Source organism: Vulpes vulpes, chromosome 5 (assembly GCF_048418805.1).
Source record: "Vulpes vulpes isolate BD-2025 chromosome 5, VulVul3, whole genome shotgun sequence".
NCBI lineage: Eukaryota > Metazoa > Chordata > Mammalia > Carnivora > Canidae > Vulpes > Vulpes vulpes.
The window spans coordinates 32,881,773-32,899,370 of record NC_132784.1 but is presented as its reverse complement, the minus strand read 5'-3'; positions in this window follow the sequence as shown (position 1 = coordinate 32,899,370).

Here is a 17,598-nt window from a genome sequence, read left to right as displayed (position 1 = left end):
GCTCATTTTGTGGGGTTTGGCAAGACAAGATACTTAAGGTAAAGAAGTTATTACACAATAAATGAAATATCTGGACAAGTTGGCAACATAAGATTTCAGTAAAGTAGACCTGTTGTAGGTTGTAGACCTGTTACTGAAAGTAAGAGAGGATTTAAAACCTTAATATTAAAAAAAAACATAATATTTTTATGGTGGCTATGAGATTCCTGGAAACACTGAGCTTGCCTTAAGACAGTACCTCCGCCCAATCCTTCTGTGCCTTCCTGTGCTTTATTCTTCCAACACTATCACTGATACTGCCTTATATATCTAGATTTTATTGTGTCTCTATCCGTGAGAATGGAAATTCCTTGAGTATAGGGACTTTGTTTTATTCATTTTTTCCCCTATTTATATCCCATTTACAAAGAAGAGGTTGGGGTGGTCATGTTGCTTGTACCTCTTTCGAATGCATAGTCCTGTGATCTTCCTAAAATGTTTCATAGTATTATTGTCACTACTGAGACTGAAATCCTTCCCATCAATCATAGAATAAATTTCAAAACTTTTGGTGTAACACATAGGCCTGTGATGATTGGGCCACTGCTAACGTTCATCTCCACCCTTATCCCCACGTCAGCCAAGTTTTGAACAGTCTACCACGATCTCTAACTCTTCTGTCATTGAAGATCTGTGGTGTTCCTTGTGTATAGAACATTAACTCCCTTTTTCAAGTGTGATAAATCAGAGTAGATTAAAACCACGCCTTTTTATTAAGTCCTTCCCCTGTTTATTCTTTCCCCAAGGAAAATTATTTAATTTTTTAAAAATATTTATTTATTTATTTATTTATTTATTTATTTATTCATTCATTCATTCATTCATTCATTCATTCATGAGAGACAGAGAGAGGCAGAGATCCAGGCAGAGGGAGAAGCAGCTCCGTATAGGGAGCCCCACCTGGGACTCCATATCAGGACCCCGGGGTCACGCCCCAGCCCGAAGGGAGCCGCTCAACCAGCCACCCAAATGCCCCTCCCCAAGGAAATTAAATGCTTCTACGTTCATGCTGACATAGCTCTTTTTTTTTTTTTTTTGGAAACCTGTTAAATATCTCAGTAATTTATTGTTATTTTTTTAAAGATTTTAAGTAATCTCTGCACTCAAAAAAAGAAAAAGTAATCTCTACACCCAATGTGTACCTCAAACTCAACAACCTCGAGATCAAGAGTTGCACACTCCACAGACTGAGTCAGCCAGACGTCCTATTATTGTTCAGTTCTGTATGTCTGAGCGGCCAAGTGCAGGGTTGGTCTGAGGAGAATTAGTTGTAGCCTGATATCAATCAATGCCCCTCAATCTTTTTTGGTATTTTCTCATCTAAGGTGCTAAGTGATTACACAGAATCAAGACAAATCCTCTTCCCCACCCAGACCCTTCTCTCCACACCCTTCCAAAGAGATTGTTATCCCTTTTCTTTTTTAAAAAAAGATTTTATTTATTCACAAGAGACACATAGAGAGGCAGAGACGCAGGCAGAGGGAGAAGCAGGCTCCCTGCAGGGAGCCCGATGTGGGACTCCTGGGACTCCATCCCAGGACCCCGGGTCACACCCTGAGCCAAAAGCAGACGCCCCACCCCTGAGCACCCCCCCTCCCTGGGCATCCCCTTAAGCTTCTCTTTTGTAGAAATTCTGGAACTACTACCATAGATCTTCTCTTACTAGGCAATAAATTCATAGTACCAGGCATTCATTAAGTACATTTTGTTGTTATTTTTCATAATTACATTTTAAAAAAGATTTTATTTATTCACGAGAGACACAGAGAGAGAGGCAGAAACACAGGCAGAGGGAGAAGCAGGCTCCATGCAGGGAGCCCGATGCGGGACTCGATCCCAGGACCCCGGGGTCATGCCCTGGGCTGAAGGCAGACGCTCAACCCCTGAGCCCCCCAAGCGTACCATATAATTACATTTTTAAATTTACATTTAATTTTTTTATGTATTAATTCATCTGTCCTTTCATCTAATTATCCAACCAATATACAATTCCTGTCTCTCTGCCTCTTCAAACCGTAAATCTCTTTTTCTCCTCAGAACATCATAAAAAGCCTTGCACCTTCAGTCCAGTGTCACTTCTAACTTGCACATTTCTGTCTCTAACCACAGCATTACTCAGCAAATATCAAGCCTATAATCTTAGGTCTCTCAATGACAACTTTCTCCTACTTGCCCCCAGTAGTCCTAATGATATTTTCTATCTAATAGGTGTTAGACCTATCCACCTAATATCTACCTGGGATCCCAATCTGTGGCGTGAACATAATCATTTCAAGATTATAAAATTGCTTTTTTAACTGCTTTTCATCGAGTGCTAGATGTTGCATGTACGTTATCTCATTTATTCCTCACAGTGGTTCTAAAACAGTGAAGTACTCTTCCTGGATTTACAAATAAGAAAAAAGAGTTAGAGAACTTTAATGTCGTCATACAGAACTCCAAAGCTAACTTATTTAAGTGACATTCATTCATCAGCATTTAACGAGCTCTACCCTGCATAAAGCGCCGTGGTGGTATGGTTTTCATAATAGATGTATTCTTGAACATGGTAAGAAGAATTCTGTGTAAAGAGTCCTATGGAAGCTCACTGTTTACAGGACTCCTGTAGTTATTCCTTTAGTAAAGTATCTATCTGTGATCCAAATTACTGGAGTTAATGTAATAGCCCAGCTTTGGAACCAAATAGATGAGGATTCAAATAGTGGCTCTGCCACTATGTGACTTAAGATCTTCCAGTAAAATACTTAACTTCACCATGTCTTCAGCAAATAAATGAAAAGAGGGGCACTTGGGTGGCTCAGTTGGTTAAGCATCCAAGCATCCAACTCTTAGTTTCCACTCAGGTCTTGATCTCAGGGTCGTGAGATCAAGAACCCTGAATAGAGCCCGGCATCAGTCTCCTAACTGAGCATGGAGTCCACTTGGGATTCACTCTCCTTCTCCCTCTGCCCTTCAGGCTTGTGCATGCTCTCTCTCTCTCTCTCAAATAAATAAATACATCTTTTTTTAACAAACAGAAAAACACCAACATCAAAGATCAGTAAACAGTAACTATTTTTGCCCATTGTCTAGCACAAATCCTAGCACATGGTATTTAATAAGTGCTTATCATAGGATTATGTAAGTAAAGTATATTAATTGAAAAGTTTATAAATTTTTGCTGAAATGTATTAATTAGTTTAATTTTCATCATTTAAAAGTTGTGGAGAATAAGGGTTCTCAGAACATCTGCAACATTACCCAACATGGTAACTATTTTACTGGATTTATTTAAAGAAAGATCCAGGGCAGCCCAGGTGGCTCAGTGGTTCAGCGCCGCCTTCAGCGCAGGGCCAGATCCTGGAGACCCGGGATCAAGTCCCAGGTCGGGCTCCCTGCATGGAGCCTGCTTCTCCCTCTGCCTGTGTCTCTGCCTCTCTCTCTCCCTCTCTGTGTGTCTGTCATGAATAAATAAATAAAATCTTAAAAAAAATAAAATAAAGATCCACTTTGAGGATGGGGAGGGTGCTTTTTAATTCTGTGTTGCTGATTTTTCAACAAGTAATATGTGAAAGAAAAGCTTTATAAAGATTATTTTATCTTAACATTAGTTTATATACAGTGAGTATACACAGCTAATAACACACTCTATGACTAGCTACCCTTACATACTCCACAATGTCATCAAATTGTAATAACAAGAGGTGCTTCGTTTTCATCTTTCCACTGAGCTGGACAAAGAGTTCCTATTATTTATGAACAAAGCAACTCTTTTTTAGATGGGAAAATTTAGCCCTTTTGAGTTCAAATGAAGAGAGGCGACATAGTGGAAGGGCTAAACCTGGAGTCCTACTGATACGGTTTGAATCCTTCTTAGCTGTATGACTTTGGCAAGTTACTCTCTTGTGCCTCAATTTCTTTATCTGTAAAACGAGAGTAATTACCCTTACGTCGTAGGTGTCTGAGGTATGTGTAAGTTCATACGCAGAAATTGCTTAAACAATGACATGTTATAAATATTCAGAAGATGTTAGCCAGAGTGACTGGTTTCTCAGGTTCAAGTAAGCCAACATTTATAAAACCACAAATGCTTCCCTCCAAAAAAAAACCCAAGCCCTAGTCATTTAAATTGGTTTTCTAGTCCACATTAAAATATGAGACTACAGCCATCAACAATAATTTATTGTTCTATATCTTAAAGTGTGATTCCAGAATCATTGCATCAGAATCACAGGAGAAGTTCTTTATAAAGCGAGTATCTGGTCCAGACCTGGCAGGCCTACTGAACCAGGAGTTCCAAGACAGCCCTGTAATCTGCATTTTATTTTTTTAAAAGATTTTATTTATTTATTAGAGAGAGAGAGAGAGAGCATGAGTGCAAGCAAGCGTGAGCAGGGGGGAGCAGCAGAGGGAGAAGCAAACTTCCTGCTGATTAGGGAGCCCCACCCACACTGGATGGGCGGAAGCCAGCCAGGAACTTACTGAGCCAACCAGGCACCCTCCATAATCTGCATTTTAATATGCACACTTAATGATTCTTTTTAACACAAAATTGAGATTCCTACTGTGTACAAGTTACAAATGTTCTTTAACTCTTATGGGAGAGCTCTTAACTATTAATTTTATTTGTAATTGGAAAAATAAAACTCTATTTTTAAAAGAACCAACTTAATGTATAGCAGAAACCCTTTGCCTATATCTCAAAACATTCGTGGAAAGGACACAAAAGTCTTTTATGAGCTCAAAAACTACAAAAATAATTGATACTGACAAGCCTTGAGGAACCAAAAGAGAAAGTGACTCACTGTCATGCTTCAGGCCTTTCTAGAGAAAGAACATAATCACAAATTTAGAAATTTAATCTAATTTGAATTCATCACAAAGGATATTCAAGGCAGGATTAAATCTATTTTTCTTGATCACTGAGTTAAGGAAATTTTTCTTAGACTATCCTATTAAATTAACATAACTGAAAATGTTAATCCCCCAAGTATATTATGGATAAAACAGAATTTTGAAATAAATTTGTAAACTTGGTTGTCTGCTCTCATATGATACTTGTAGAAATACAAATTGGTACAATCTCTATGAAGGACATTGTGCAATATTTTTCAAAATTTCAAAATCCCAAAGTTTTTGATGTTGAAATTCTACTTGTAGATGATTATCCTACAAATGTACTCATTCATGTGCAAAATGAAGTATGAAGACTTTTGTCAGTTGCAGAGTTGTTTGTAAAAAAAAAAAAAAAAAAGAAAGAAAGAAAAAAGAATTAAAAACAACCAAAGAGGACATGGTAAATAGATTATGGTACATCCAGACTGTAAAATACTATGCAGCTCTCTATGTACTAATTAATATATAGTGATATCCAAAGTATGTTTAATAGGAAAAAAGTTCCATTGAAAAGAACCAATGTTAAAGGAATGACTCATTCTAGAGCTGAGGCTGAAAAAAATATAAAAGCCTGCAACATCTTTTGGTGTCAGAAAGTAAACAAACTGCTTAGGGGCACCTGAGTGGCTCAGTTGGTTAAGCGTTTGCTTTGGGCTCAGGTCATGATCCCAGGGTCTTGGGATTGAGTCCCCCATGGAGCTCCTTGCTCAGTGGGGAGTTTGCTTCTCCCTCTACCCCTCCTCTCTGCTCTTGTGCACTCACTCTCTCTCTCCTTCTCTCAAATAAATAAACTCTTAAAAAAAGAAAGAAATGCTTTAAAAAATATGGGAACATGTTAAAAGGACTCAGGAGACAGCTTGAAGGGGTTCTCTTGGCTGAATCTGGAACAATGGATCATAAACCATCAAATAAGAAAAGAATCCATGAGCCCTTAATGATGCTAAAAATATAAGTAAATAAAGGTATGGGAGGGAAGGACAGAGTTAGGAAATCACTATTTTGCAACCATAGTAGTGATAATTGGTTCAGGCAATAATCATCAGTAGGTCCTAAAACCACCGAGCAAAAATCTGATGGCGAACAGAATCTTGAAATATCTAAGATACTCACCAACGAGGGGCGCCTGGGTGGCTGAGTCAGGTAAGCATCCCGCCCTTGGTTTCTGCTCAGGTCCTGATCTCATGGGCTCTGCGTTAGGATGAGCTGAGCCTGGAGCTTGCTTGGGATTTTCTCTCTCCTCACCCTCCGTCCCACCCTCTCCCCGCCTCACACATGCAGCCTCTCTCCCAATGAACAAACAAAATTTTTACAAAAAGATACCTACCAAGTAAGAAGAGACAAATGGTAACTTTACAGCAGAGACACCCAGGAAAACCATCAAAACTGGTGCCAACTGATACGGTATTGTGCCTGCCAAAAATCGATAACCTGAATCTATCCATGAGGGAAGAATCAGAAAAACCATAATGAGGGATATTCTTTAAAAACAAAACAAAACCAAAAAGCAAAAGCCAAACAAGAAACTACCCTATGCTCTTCAAATGACAGTGTCAGGAGAAACAAAGGAAAGTGGAGGGACTGTTTCAGAATTAAGATGATTCAAGAAACATGACAATCGCAGTGCCATCCACAGGGGTGTTAAGTTAAGCTGCCGGCTCTTGATTTCTGCTCAGGTGATGACCTCGGGGTCTGGGACTGAGCCCCCCGTGGGGCTGTGCCAAGCATGGAGTCAGCTCAAGGATTCTCTCCCTCTGCCCTTCCCCCTACTCACACACTTTCTCTGTCTCAAATACATTCAAAAAATAATAATAATAAAATGCAATATGTAATCCTGGACCAATGCATTGTGGAAACAATACATTTTGCTTCGAAAGGGTAGTGAAATTTGAAGAAAGATTGTAAATTTTCTATACTTGACAATTATACTACGGTTATGTAAGAAAATCAGAATAAGAAATTCCAACAAATTTAGGAAAAGATTGATAGTTCTGTAGCCATAGGACCAAGTTGCAACCAGAACCAGTTTTAAACACATTCAGTGGATAAACACAAATCATCTTGGTGAACGGGCTTCCACAAGCCAAGCAGTCATCATCGCTTCGGAAAGTCGGTGGAGCCGGGCTGCTGAACTCACTCCAAAAAAGATGCCCCAGAGTACCCAGCAATCCACACGGTCATGAAGTAACCAAGCTTCTAGGGATAGTGCCAAGCTGCATGTGTCTCTGCAGCCCGCCCACCTTGACCTCCATGTTTCCCAGAGACCCAGCAGTTTGCTTTGCTCAATTTTGCCTGACCAGTATTCATCTTTTTATTTTAAAAATTGAGTGGTAGGGATGGCTGGGTGGGTCAGTGGTTGAGCATCTGCCTTCGGCCCAGGGTGTGATCCTGGGGACCCGGGATCGAGTCCCACGTCGGACTCCCTTCATGGAGCCTGCTTCTCCCTCTGCCTGTGCCTCTGTGTCTCTCTCTCGGTGTCTCTCATGAATGAATAAATAAAATCTTAAAAAAAAAAAATAAAAATTGAGTGGTAGTTTCATTATCTTGTAATTCTTGAACTTCCCCCCAGGTCATTTTGAAAATTCATTGTTGGCAGAATTCCAGGTAATATTTGGGCCAACAGTTGTGCTTGACTGGGCCCCTTGTGTCCAAGCTTTGTCAGTCAAGGTCAGCTGCTAAATGAATCAGTTTCAATAACCATTCGATCTCTTTTTTCACTGAATTTTTGTTAGTGTATTTGTAACCAAGTAGGTCTTTACATAAGATCATTAGGCTTAGGTTTTTGTTCTAAGTAATCAGACCTTTTGGTTTAGAATAACACCACTTGGTAATTACACCGAAGTGTGTAATGAGGTTATTAGACCTTTTGCTTTCAAAGTCTACCATTTGAAAATGTTTGCCATCAACCTGCTTATTCTCCTGCTGCATGCTTTGGTTTTTGTGATGTTTTGTTGTTGTTGTTGTTTCTTAAGATTTTACTTCTTTTTTTTTTTTTTTTTTTTTTTTTAAGATTTTACTTCTTTATTTGAGAGAGAGAGAGGCCCCTGGCACCATGACCTGAGCAGAAGTCAGACACAACTAACTGACCAATCCAGCCAGGTGCCCCATCTTTCATTTTGAATCAGTCTTTTGCTCATGCATGATTTTGTATTCGTATGCACTGGCCATTTGAAAAATATTAAGTCATTGAGTTTTATGGATCTTCCAAATGTTGACAATTTGATTATATGTTACCAAATATCACATTTGTTTAATACCACTGTCAACATCAGAAAGGTCTTTCTATTGGTATATACTTAGCAGTTGAATTTCTGGGTCATAGAATATGAGAACATTCAACTTTATAAGGCTATGACAAATTATTTTCTAAAGTGATGTTCCCAATTTATAATCGCACAAGCAATTTTATAAAAGATCTCATTGGGCAGCCCGGACGGCTCAGCAGTTTAGCGCGGCCTTCAGCCCAGGGTGTGATCCTGGGGTCCCGGGATCGAGTCCTACATCGGGCTCCCTGCATGGAGCCTGCTTCTCCCTCTGCCTGTGTCTCTGCCTCTCTCTCTCTCTCTCTCATGAATAAATAAATAAAATCTTTAAAAAAAAAAATCTCATTGATCCACATTTTTTTCTGATACTTGGTAGTTTTAATTTGTACCAGCCACACTGTGTAAAAAAGTATCTCACCGTGGTCTTGAGCTGCATTTTTCTGATAATGAATTTGAGCAACACTTTATATTATTCTCTTATGTGAGATAGATGACATACCTTTTATTCTTCTCTTTTTTCCTGTTTTATTGAGATAATTCCCATTCTGTACAATTTACCCTTTTAAAGTGTACAGTTGAGGGACTTCTGATGTATTCACAGGAACTGTACAGCCATCATTGAAATCCAGTTTAGAACATTTTTATCACCTCAAAAAAAAATCTTGGGGCCCCCGAATGGCTCAATCAGTTGGGGATCTGTCTTCAGCTCAGGTTATAGTCCCAGGGTCCTGGGATTGAGCCCCACGTTGGGCTCCCTGCCCTCTCCCTTTGCCCCTCTCCACCACTCATTCTGTCTTTCTGAAATTAATAGATAAAATATTTTTTTTAAAATTTTTGTACTTTCTACCTTTCTACCTTTCTTTCCTTTGCCACCTAATACCAGCAACCCCATCCCCACACAACCACTAATCTATTTTCTGTCTCTATAGATTTGCCTGGACATTTTATATAGAATCACATAATATGTGACCTCCTATGACCAGCTTCTTGCACTTAGTATTTTGTTTTCTAGGTTTATCCATGTTGTATCATCCTTTTTATTGCTAAATATCCCATTTGAATGGATATACCACATTTTCTTATCTGTTTACAAATTCATGGACATTCAGAGTTAAATTAAAATCCTGGTCTAGCCTGGGTGGCTCAGTGGTTGAGCATCTGCCTTTGGCTCAGGGCATGATCCGAGGGTCCTGAGATCAAGTCCCATATCGGGTTCCTTGTGGGGAGCCTGCTTCTCCCTCTGCCTGTGTCTCTGCCCCTCTCTCTCTGTCTCTCTCTCTCTCTCTGTCTCTGTCTCTGTCTCTCATGAGCAAATAAATAAAACCTTCAAAAAAAAAAAAAAACGAAAAAATCCTTGTATAAAGTTAAGGGCTATAATTAAAGAACCTCCTAATCTTCAGAATAGCACAAATTTTACTACAGAATCTGAGACTCTAAAGATCTTTATTACTCTGGACTGTAGATCCATCCCAACTAATTTAAAGGGAAAAATGTTTGAAATCAGCAAGACACGAAAGAGGAGATTTTAAAAATATAGCGGTGAAAAACTTCTAAATACAAGGGAAAAAATATACTACATAAAGCAATTATAAAAGCCTTTCTTTTAAGGGTAGACTATAGACAGATTCAAAACTGTAACATAAGTAAAAATACAAAACAGACTTTAGGAAACTTTCAAACGGTACTCTTGATTAGATAGAGTACCTGAGGTGAAAGGAGCCTTGCCTTCTGTTTTTATAAATGGGTTCACACCTAAATTAGACAATTTAATTTAAAAATTAATTAAAAATGTGAGATTGCCAATTTGGAGGATATCTAATATGTTGCTCAACATTTCCAGATAGCTTTAAAAAGTAACAAGCTAGAAACCAATACATCTTGTGGCTCTCTTGGTGAAATAACCCAAAATGTCTCTTCTCTAAGATATGGGAGCCTGTAGATAAGGATATTTATAAATATAGTGAGCAGAAGGGTCGTTAAACAAACTGTGTACCACACGGCAACTATCCATCCATAAATCTACCCAGTGATGCAGCTCCAAGGTAGAAGAGGGCACCTAATAATCCCCAGTCCTTGTTCTAATTCCCTAGAGGAACAAAATTCCTGTGTATCATTCTATCTAACATTAGCTTCACCTCTATCACAGAGCAAAAATTTTAAGTTGTCTAAAAGGAAGAAAAAAGACAAATTGACTTTTCATGAGAAAAGAAGAAGTTTTTTATTAATGTAAAAATGACGGAGCCAGAATTGTTCTGAAAAAAAAAAAATGGACAAGATAAATTTGAATATATAGAGTAAATTCTGAAAGGCTCAAAGAAAAATAAACTTCATTTTCTTTGGTTTAATAGAACCATGCAAGTCGTCAAAACCTTTAACAATTCAATGTCTTGGCTATAATTGATATTTTGAGAGAACTGTCAGAAAAATATTATTGCGGCACCCCCGTGATGCAGTTGGTTAACCATCCAAGTCTTGGTTTTGGCCCAGATCATGATCTCAGGGTTATGAGATTGAGCCCCACTTCAGGGAGCCTGCTCGGGATTCTCTCTCTTTTCCTTTCCTTCTCCCTGCCCCTCCCCACCCCCGCACTCTCTCTCTTAATCTCTCTCAAATAAATAAATAATTCTTAAAAAATAAAAGACGAAAAATATTCTTACTCTCTGTGATACAATATTGTGCAGAAAACAATCAAAATAGCAGAAACAGAGTGCTATCCTTGTTGAAAAGGCCCATTTTCGAGGTCAGCTCTTGGCTGGCATCTGGGAACTTAGGTTTCCGGAGGGTTCCAACATCAAATGATGAGAATGACTCACTGAACTTTTTGTACAAACAATATGTTTTTTGCTAAATACTTGATTTTCCTTTTGGGAGCCTGGAATTTGGGTACGTGCCAGGCAGGGGCTACCTACACAATTAGCTCCTACTGGAAGCCCAAGCACTGAATCTTTTTTTTTTTTTTTTAAGATTTTATTTATTTATTCATGAGAGATACATAGAGAGAGGCAGAGACACAGGCAGAGGGAGAAGCAGGCTCCATGCAGGGAGCCCGACGTGGGCCTCGGGACTCCATCCCGGGACCCCAGGATCACGCCCTGGGCGCTGAACCACCTGAGGATCCCCCCAGCACTGAATCTTTAATGAGTTTCCAGGTTTGGCAGCATTGCATACACGTTGCCACAACTCATTGCTAGGAGAATTAAGCACGTCCTGTGTGACTTCCCTGGGCGAGGACCCCTGGAAGCCTGTCTAGTTTCTCCCAGACTGTGTTCAAGTGCTTTTTCTCCTCGTTGATTTTGCTCGGTATTATCTACACTCTTTAGCTATGAGGACTGCTGTATGCTGAGTCCTGTGAGCCTTCCTAGTGAATCACTGTCACCTGGGGGTGGTCTTGGGGGTCTCTGATCCTACAAATGTAGTAAGTGAGATCTAGTTTTAGAGAAGAATATAGTGCAGCTCTTATACTTGGTCAGATTATAGTGCACCTTGATGTGAGAACTCATATACTATATATGATTTGGGCAACTACCCTCCCCAAATAGTTTCAGTTCCAGAATTCCTAGGGATGAAAGACAAGACCCCACAGACCAGAAATTTTAACTTGGAGCAGAGCCCATAGCTTACAGTTTGATTTTTTTTCCCCTTAATTACTTAAATCTTTATTTTTGTACAAACATGAACATGTTAGGCCATGCTCTAGAGATTTTAACTCATTAAAAAAACATTGCCTATCAAGCCTATCCCTTAAAGAAGCAGCAAAATAGAGGGTGGATGGGTGGGGGGAAAAAAAGAAAAATAAACTTCCTTGCCTCAAGAGCAATTACAGGCATCAAAACATGTCAAAATAGCCTCAGATCTCATACTAGCTGTCAAGTCTGTGTTGCTACACATGATAAATCACTGTGACTAGCAGACTCCACTCAATATTTTTTACTTATTAAGTAATTATGAATTATCATTATTTTCTCCTTATATAACCAAATACTGCTGTAGCAACTCCATAACCTTACCCTGTGAAGGAGAGTCCCATACATGTATAATCCAAGAAAATTTCCATGATCAGAACACAACTTTTTGTTGTTGTTTGCTTTTTTGTTGTTTTTAACAACAAACTTACTGCTTTTTTAAAATGAGAGATTTTTCCCAAAACTGAAGAATAAGAAACCAATCCAGTGTCCGTGCATTCCCAACTGCAGTCTTGATTCTGGGATACCTCCTTCACCCTCAGACCAAGTTGGCTCCCTAGGAATCCAGTGGTGGTCTGTCAGTTAAGGGTTCCTCCCTGCTGGGTTTTCACTGCACCTCCTCTGAGTTTTAGGGATGGATTCTGCAGGCTTTTTCATCGTGGACATGGTCCTCTTCCCCTTCTTCCATTGCCATGGAGACATGGACAAAGTGATTTAAGAAGGAGGTTGAGGATTATATTAAAAGTATGAAAAGGGGCACCTGGGTGGCTTAGTCAGTTGAGCAACAGACTCTTGGTTTCGGCTGAGGTCATGATCTCGGAGTAGGAAGAGTGAGCCCATGTTGGGCTCTGAAATCAGTGAGGAGTCTGCCTCTCCTCTCCTTTTGCCCCCTCCTCCAATCACGCACCCTCTTTGAAATAAATCTTTAAAAAAATGGGGCACCTGGATGACTCAGTGGTTGAGTGTCTGCCTTTGGTTCAGAGCGTGACCCCCCCCAAGGTCCTGGGATCGAGTCCCACGTCGGGCTTCCTGCATGGAACCTGCTTCTCCCTCTGCCTATGTCTCTGCTTCTTTCTGTGTCTCTCATGAATAAATAAATAAAATCTTTAAAGAGAAAGAAATAAAAATAAAAACTTACTATGAAGCCACTGTAATCAAGAGAACGTGTTATGGCTGAAAGATAGAGCTGTAGATCAAAGGTGCAAAATCACAGTCCTGAAAGAGACCCACACATGTATGGCCCACTGACCCTCCACAAAGACACCTCCACGTGAGATGACCTCCTATGGTCACCTGAACCTCCACAAAGATGCAATTCAGTGGAGAAAGGATGGCTTTCATTTTCTTTTGTACTTTTAAGAATTTATTTTTATTGAAATATAGTTGATACCCAATATTGCATTAGTTTCGGGTGTACAGCATAGTGATTCCACAAGACCACACGTTACTCTATGCTCACTACACGTGTAGCTACCATCTGTCACCATCTGACTCTACTATAACACCACTGACCCTGTTGCTCATGCTGTATCTTTTATCCCCCTTACTGATTCATCCCATCACTGCAAGGCTGTGTCTCCCACTCCCCTTCATGCATTTTGCCTATTTCCCCACCCCCCTTCCCTCTGGCAACCAATGATTTAATTTATAGGTCTGATATATTTTTTAAAGATTTTATTTATTTATTCATGAGAAACACAGAGAGGGAGAAAGGGAGAGGCAGAGACACAGGCAGAGGGAGAAGCAGGCTCCTTGCAGGGAGCCCGACATGGGACTCGATCCCGGGTCTCCAGGATCAGGCCCTGGGCTGAAGGTGGGGTAACCCGCTGAGCCACCTGGGCTGCCCCTATACATCTGATATTATGACAACTTTTTAAGAATTTTTATTCCAGTGTAGTTAACATAGAGTGTTATATCAGTTACAGGTGTACAATGTAGTGGTTCAATAATTCTACACCTTACTCAGTGTTCATTGTGATAAGTGTACTCTTAATCCTCTTCTTCTAGTTCACCCATCCCTGCCCCACCCCCATAACCGTTAGTTTGTTCTCTATGGTTCAGGGTCTCTTTTGTTTCTCTATTTTTTTTTTGCTTTGTTTGTTTTGTTTCTTAAATTTCACATATGAGTGAAATCATATGGTATTTGTCTTTCTCTGACTGACATCACTAAGCATTATACTCTACATCCATGTTGTTGCAGATGGCAAGATTTCATTCCTTTTTATAGCTGAGTAATATTCATGTACATCTATGATATATATTGATAAAGATATTGATATGGATATATACCACTTCTTCTTTATCCATTCATCTATGGATGGGCACTTGGGCTGCTTCCATAGCTTGATTATTATAAATAATGCTGCAGTAAACATAGGGGTGCATATATCTTTTTGAATTAGTGTTTTCGTATTCTTTGGGTAAATACCCAGTAGTGGAATTATTGGATCATACGGGAATTCTATTTTTAATTTTTTGAGGAATCTTCATACTCTTTTCCACAGTGGCTGCATGAGTTCATGTTCCTACCAATAGTACACATGGGTTCCTTTTTCTCTACATCATTGCCAAGACTTGTTTCTCATGTTTTTGACTTCAGCCATTCTGACAAACGTGAGGTGATATCTCATTGTGGTATTGATTTGCATTTCCCTTATGACTAGTGATGTAGAGCATAAATTCATGTGTCTGTTGGCCATCTATATGTCTTCTTTGGAGAATGCTCATGTCTTCTGCCAATTTTTAAATTAGATTATTTCTTTTTTTTTCGTGTTGAGTTTAAAAGCTCTTTATATATTTTGTATACTGACCCTTTATCAGATATGTCACTTGCAAGTATCTTCTCCCATTCAGTTGGTTGTCTTTTAGTTTTGTTGATTGTTCCTTTGCTGTGCAGAAGCTTCTTATTTTGATGTAGTCCTGGTCATTTATTTTGATTTTGTTTTCCTTACCTCAGGAGACATATCTAGAAGAATGTTGCTATTGCCAATGTCAGAGAAATTACTGCCCCTGCTGTCTTCTAGGATGTTTATGGTTTCAGGTCTCACATTTGGGTCCTTATTCCCTTTTGAATATATATTTGATATGGTGTAAGAAAGTGGCACAGTAAATAAACAAAAGATAAACAACAACAAAAAAAGAAAGCGGCACAGTTTCATGCCTCTGCACGTAGCTGTTCAGTTTTCCCAACACCATTTGTTGAAGACACCAGCTTTTCCCTATTGCATATTATTTCCTCCTTTGTTGAAGATCAATTGACCATATAATGATGGGTTTATTTCTGGGCTTTCTATTCTGTTCTGTTGACTTTATATGTCTGTTTTTGTTCTGGTACCATACCATTTGATTACTACAGCTTTGTAGTCTTAAAATCTGGAATTGTGATACCACCAGTTTTTCTTCTTCTTTTTCAAGATTTGGCTATTCAGGGTTTTTTTGTGATTCCATACAAATTTTAGGATTATTTGTTCCTAAATAATTGGTATTTTGATAAGCATTGGATGAAATGTGTAGATTGCTTTAGGTCATATGGACATTTTAACGGGATTTGTTCTTCCAATCCATGTGCGTGGAATATCTTTCCACTTGTTTGTATCATCTTCAATTTCTTTCAACAATATTTTACAGTTTTTAGAGTACAGACCTTTGACCTCCTTGGAGAAATTTATTCCTAGGTATTTCATTACTTTTGGTGCAATTGTACACGGATTGTTTCCTTAATTTAGCTTTCTACTACTCCATTATTAGTGTATGGAAATGTGACAGATTTCTTTTTTTTAAATATTTTATTTATTTATTTGAGAGACAGAGAGCAAGCAAGCACATGAATGGAGGAGGGGCAGAGGGAGAAGCAAACTCCCTGTGAAGCAGGGACCCAGATATGGGACTCAATCCCAGGACTCTGGGATCATGACCTGAGCTGAGGGCAAACGCTTAACTGACTGAGCCACCCAGGTGCCCTACAATGGATTTCCTAATATTGATTTTGTATCCTGCGACCTTACTGAATTTATTTATCAATTCTAGTAGTATCATGTTATTAGCAAATAGTGAAAGTTTTACTATTTCCTTATCAATTTAGATGCCTTTTAGTTCTTTTTCTTCTGATTGCTGTGGCTCAGACTTCCAATACTATGTTGAATAAAAGTGATGAGAATGGACATCCTTGTCATATTCCTGAAATTGAAGGAAAAGTTCTCAGTTTTTCCCCAATGAGTATGATGTACACTGTGAGTTTTTTAGATATGGTCTGTATTAGGTTGAGATATGTTTCCTCTAAACCTAATTTGTTAAGGATTTTTTTTTCAAGATGTATTTATTTATTTGAAGAAAGAGAGAGCAAGCAGTGTGGGGGAGGGGCAGAAGGCAGAAGGAGAAGGAAAGAGAGAATCCTGAAGTAGACATTCCACTGAGCAAGGAGTCTGATGCGGGGCTTGATCCCAGGATCTGAGATCATGACCTGAGGTGAAATCAAGGGTCAGATGCTTAACTGACTGAGCCACCAGGTGCCCCTACAGTCTTTGTTTTAAAGTCTACTTTGCATGACATAAATATTGCTACCCCAGCATTGTTTTCACTGCCATTCGCATGATAAATGGTATTCCAGCCTTTCACTTTTAATCTACATTTGTCTTTAGGTCTGAAATGAGTCTCTTGTAGTCAGCATACAGATGGGTCTTGCTTTTTTAATCTGTTCTGTCACCCTGTGTCTTTTCATTGGAGCTTTTAGTCCATTTAATGTTCAAAGTACTTATTGATAGGTATGTATGTATATCATTTTGTTATTTGTTTTGTGGTTGTTTTTGTAGTTCTCTGATTTTTTCTTCTCTTGCTCTCATAGTTTTCTGGCTTTCTTCAGTCATATACTTGGATTCCTTTCTCTTTACATTTTTGTGTATCTTTTACTGGTTTTTAGTGTTTGGTTGCCATTAGGTTTATGTATGCCATCTTATGCATATAGTAGATAGCAACTTAATCTACATTAAGGTGATGGTTGCTCTAGCCCAACAATCTTTTTAATCCTCTCTTTGCCACATTTTAGGTATATGGTGTCATACTTTACATCCTTTAGTGAATCCTTTAATTCATTTTTATAGATCTGTTTAATTGAACTGTTTTCATGCTTCCCACTTTTCTCACTCCTACTTTTGGTCTTTCCTTTGCACTGAGAGTCCCCATTAACATTTCTTGTAGGACTGGTTTATTGGTGATGAATTCCTTTAACTTTTATTTATCTGGGAAATTCTTTATCTCTCCTTCTGTCCTGAATGGTAGCCTTGCTGGATAGAGTATTCTTGGCTGCAGATGTTTTTCTTCCAGAACTTAGAATGTGTAATGCCACTCACTTCTGGCCTGCAAATTTTCTGCTGAAAAATCAGCTGATAGCCTTATGCACTTTCTCTCCTATGTAACTGTTTTCTTTTCTTTTTTTTTTTTTTTTATTTATTTATGATAGTCACACACAGAGAGAGAGAGAGGCAGAGACACAGGCAGAGGGAGGAGCAGGCTCCATGCACTGGGAGCCCGACGTGGGACTCGATCCCAGGTCTCCAGGATCGCGCCCTGGGCTAAAGGCAGGCGCCAAACCGCTGCGTCACCCAGGGATCCCTGTAACTGTTTTCTTTTGCTGCTATTAATATCCTCTATTCCTACTTTTTGCCATTTTAATTACTGTGTGTCTTGTTGTGGACCTCCTTGGGTGGATTTTGTTGGGACATCTTTATGCCTTCTGTGTCTGGACT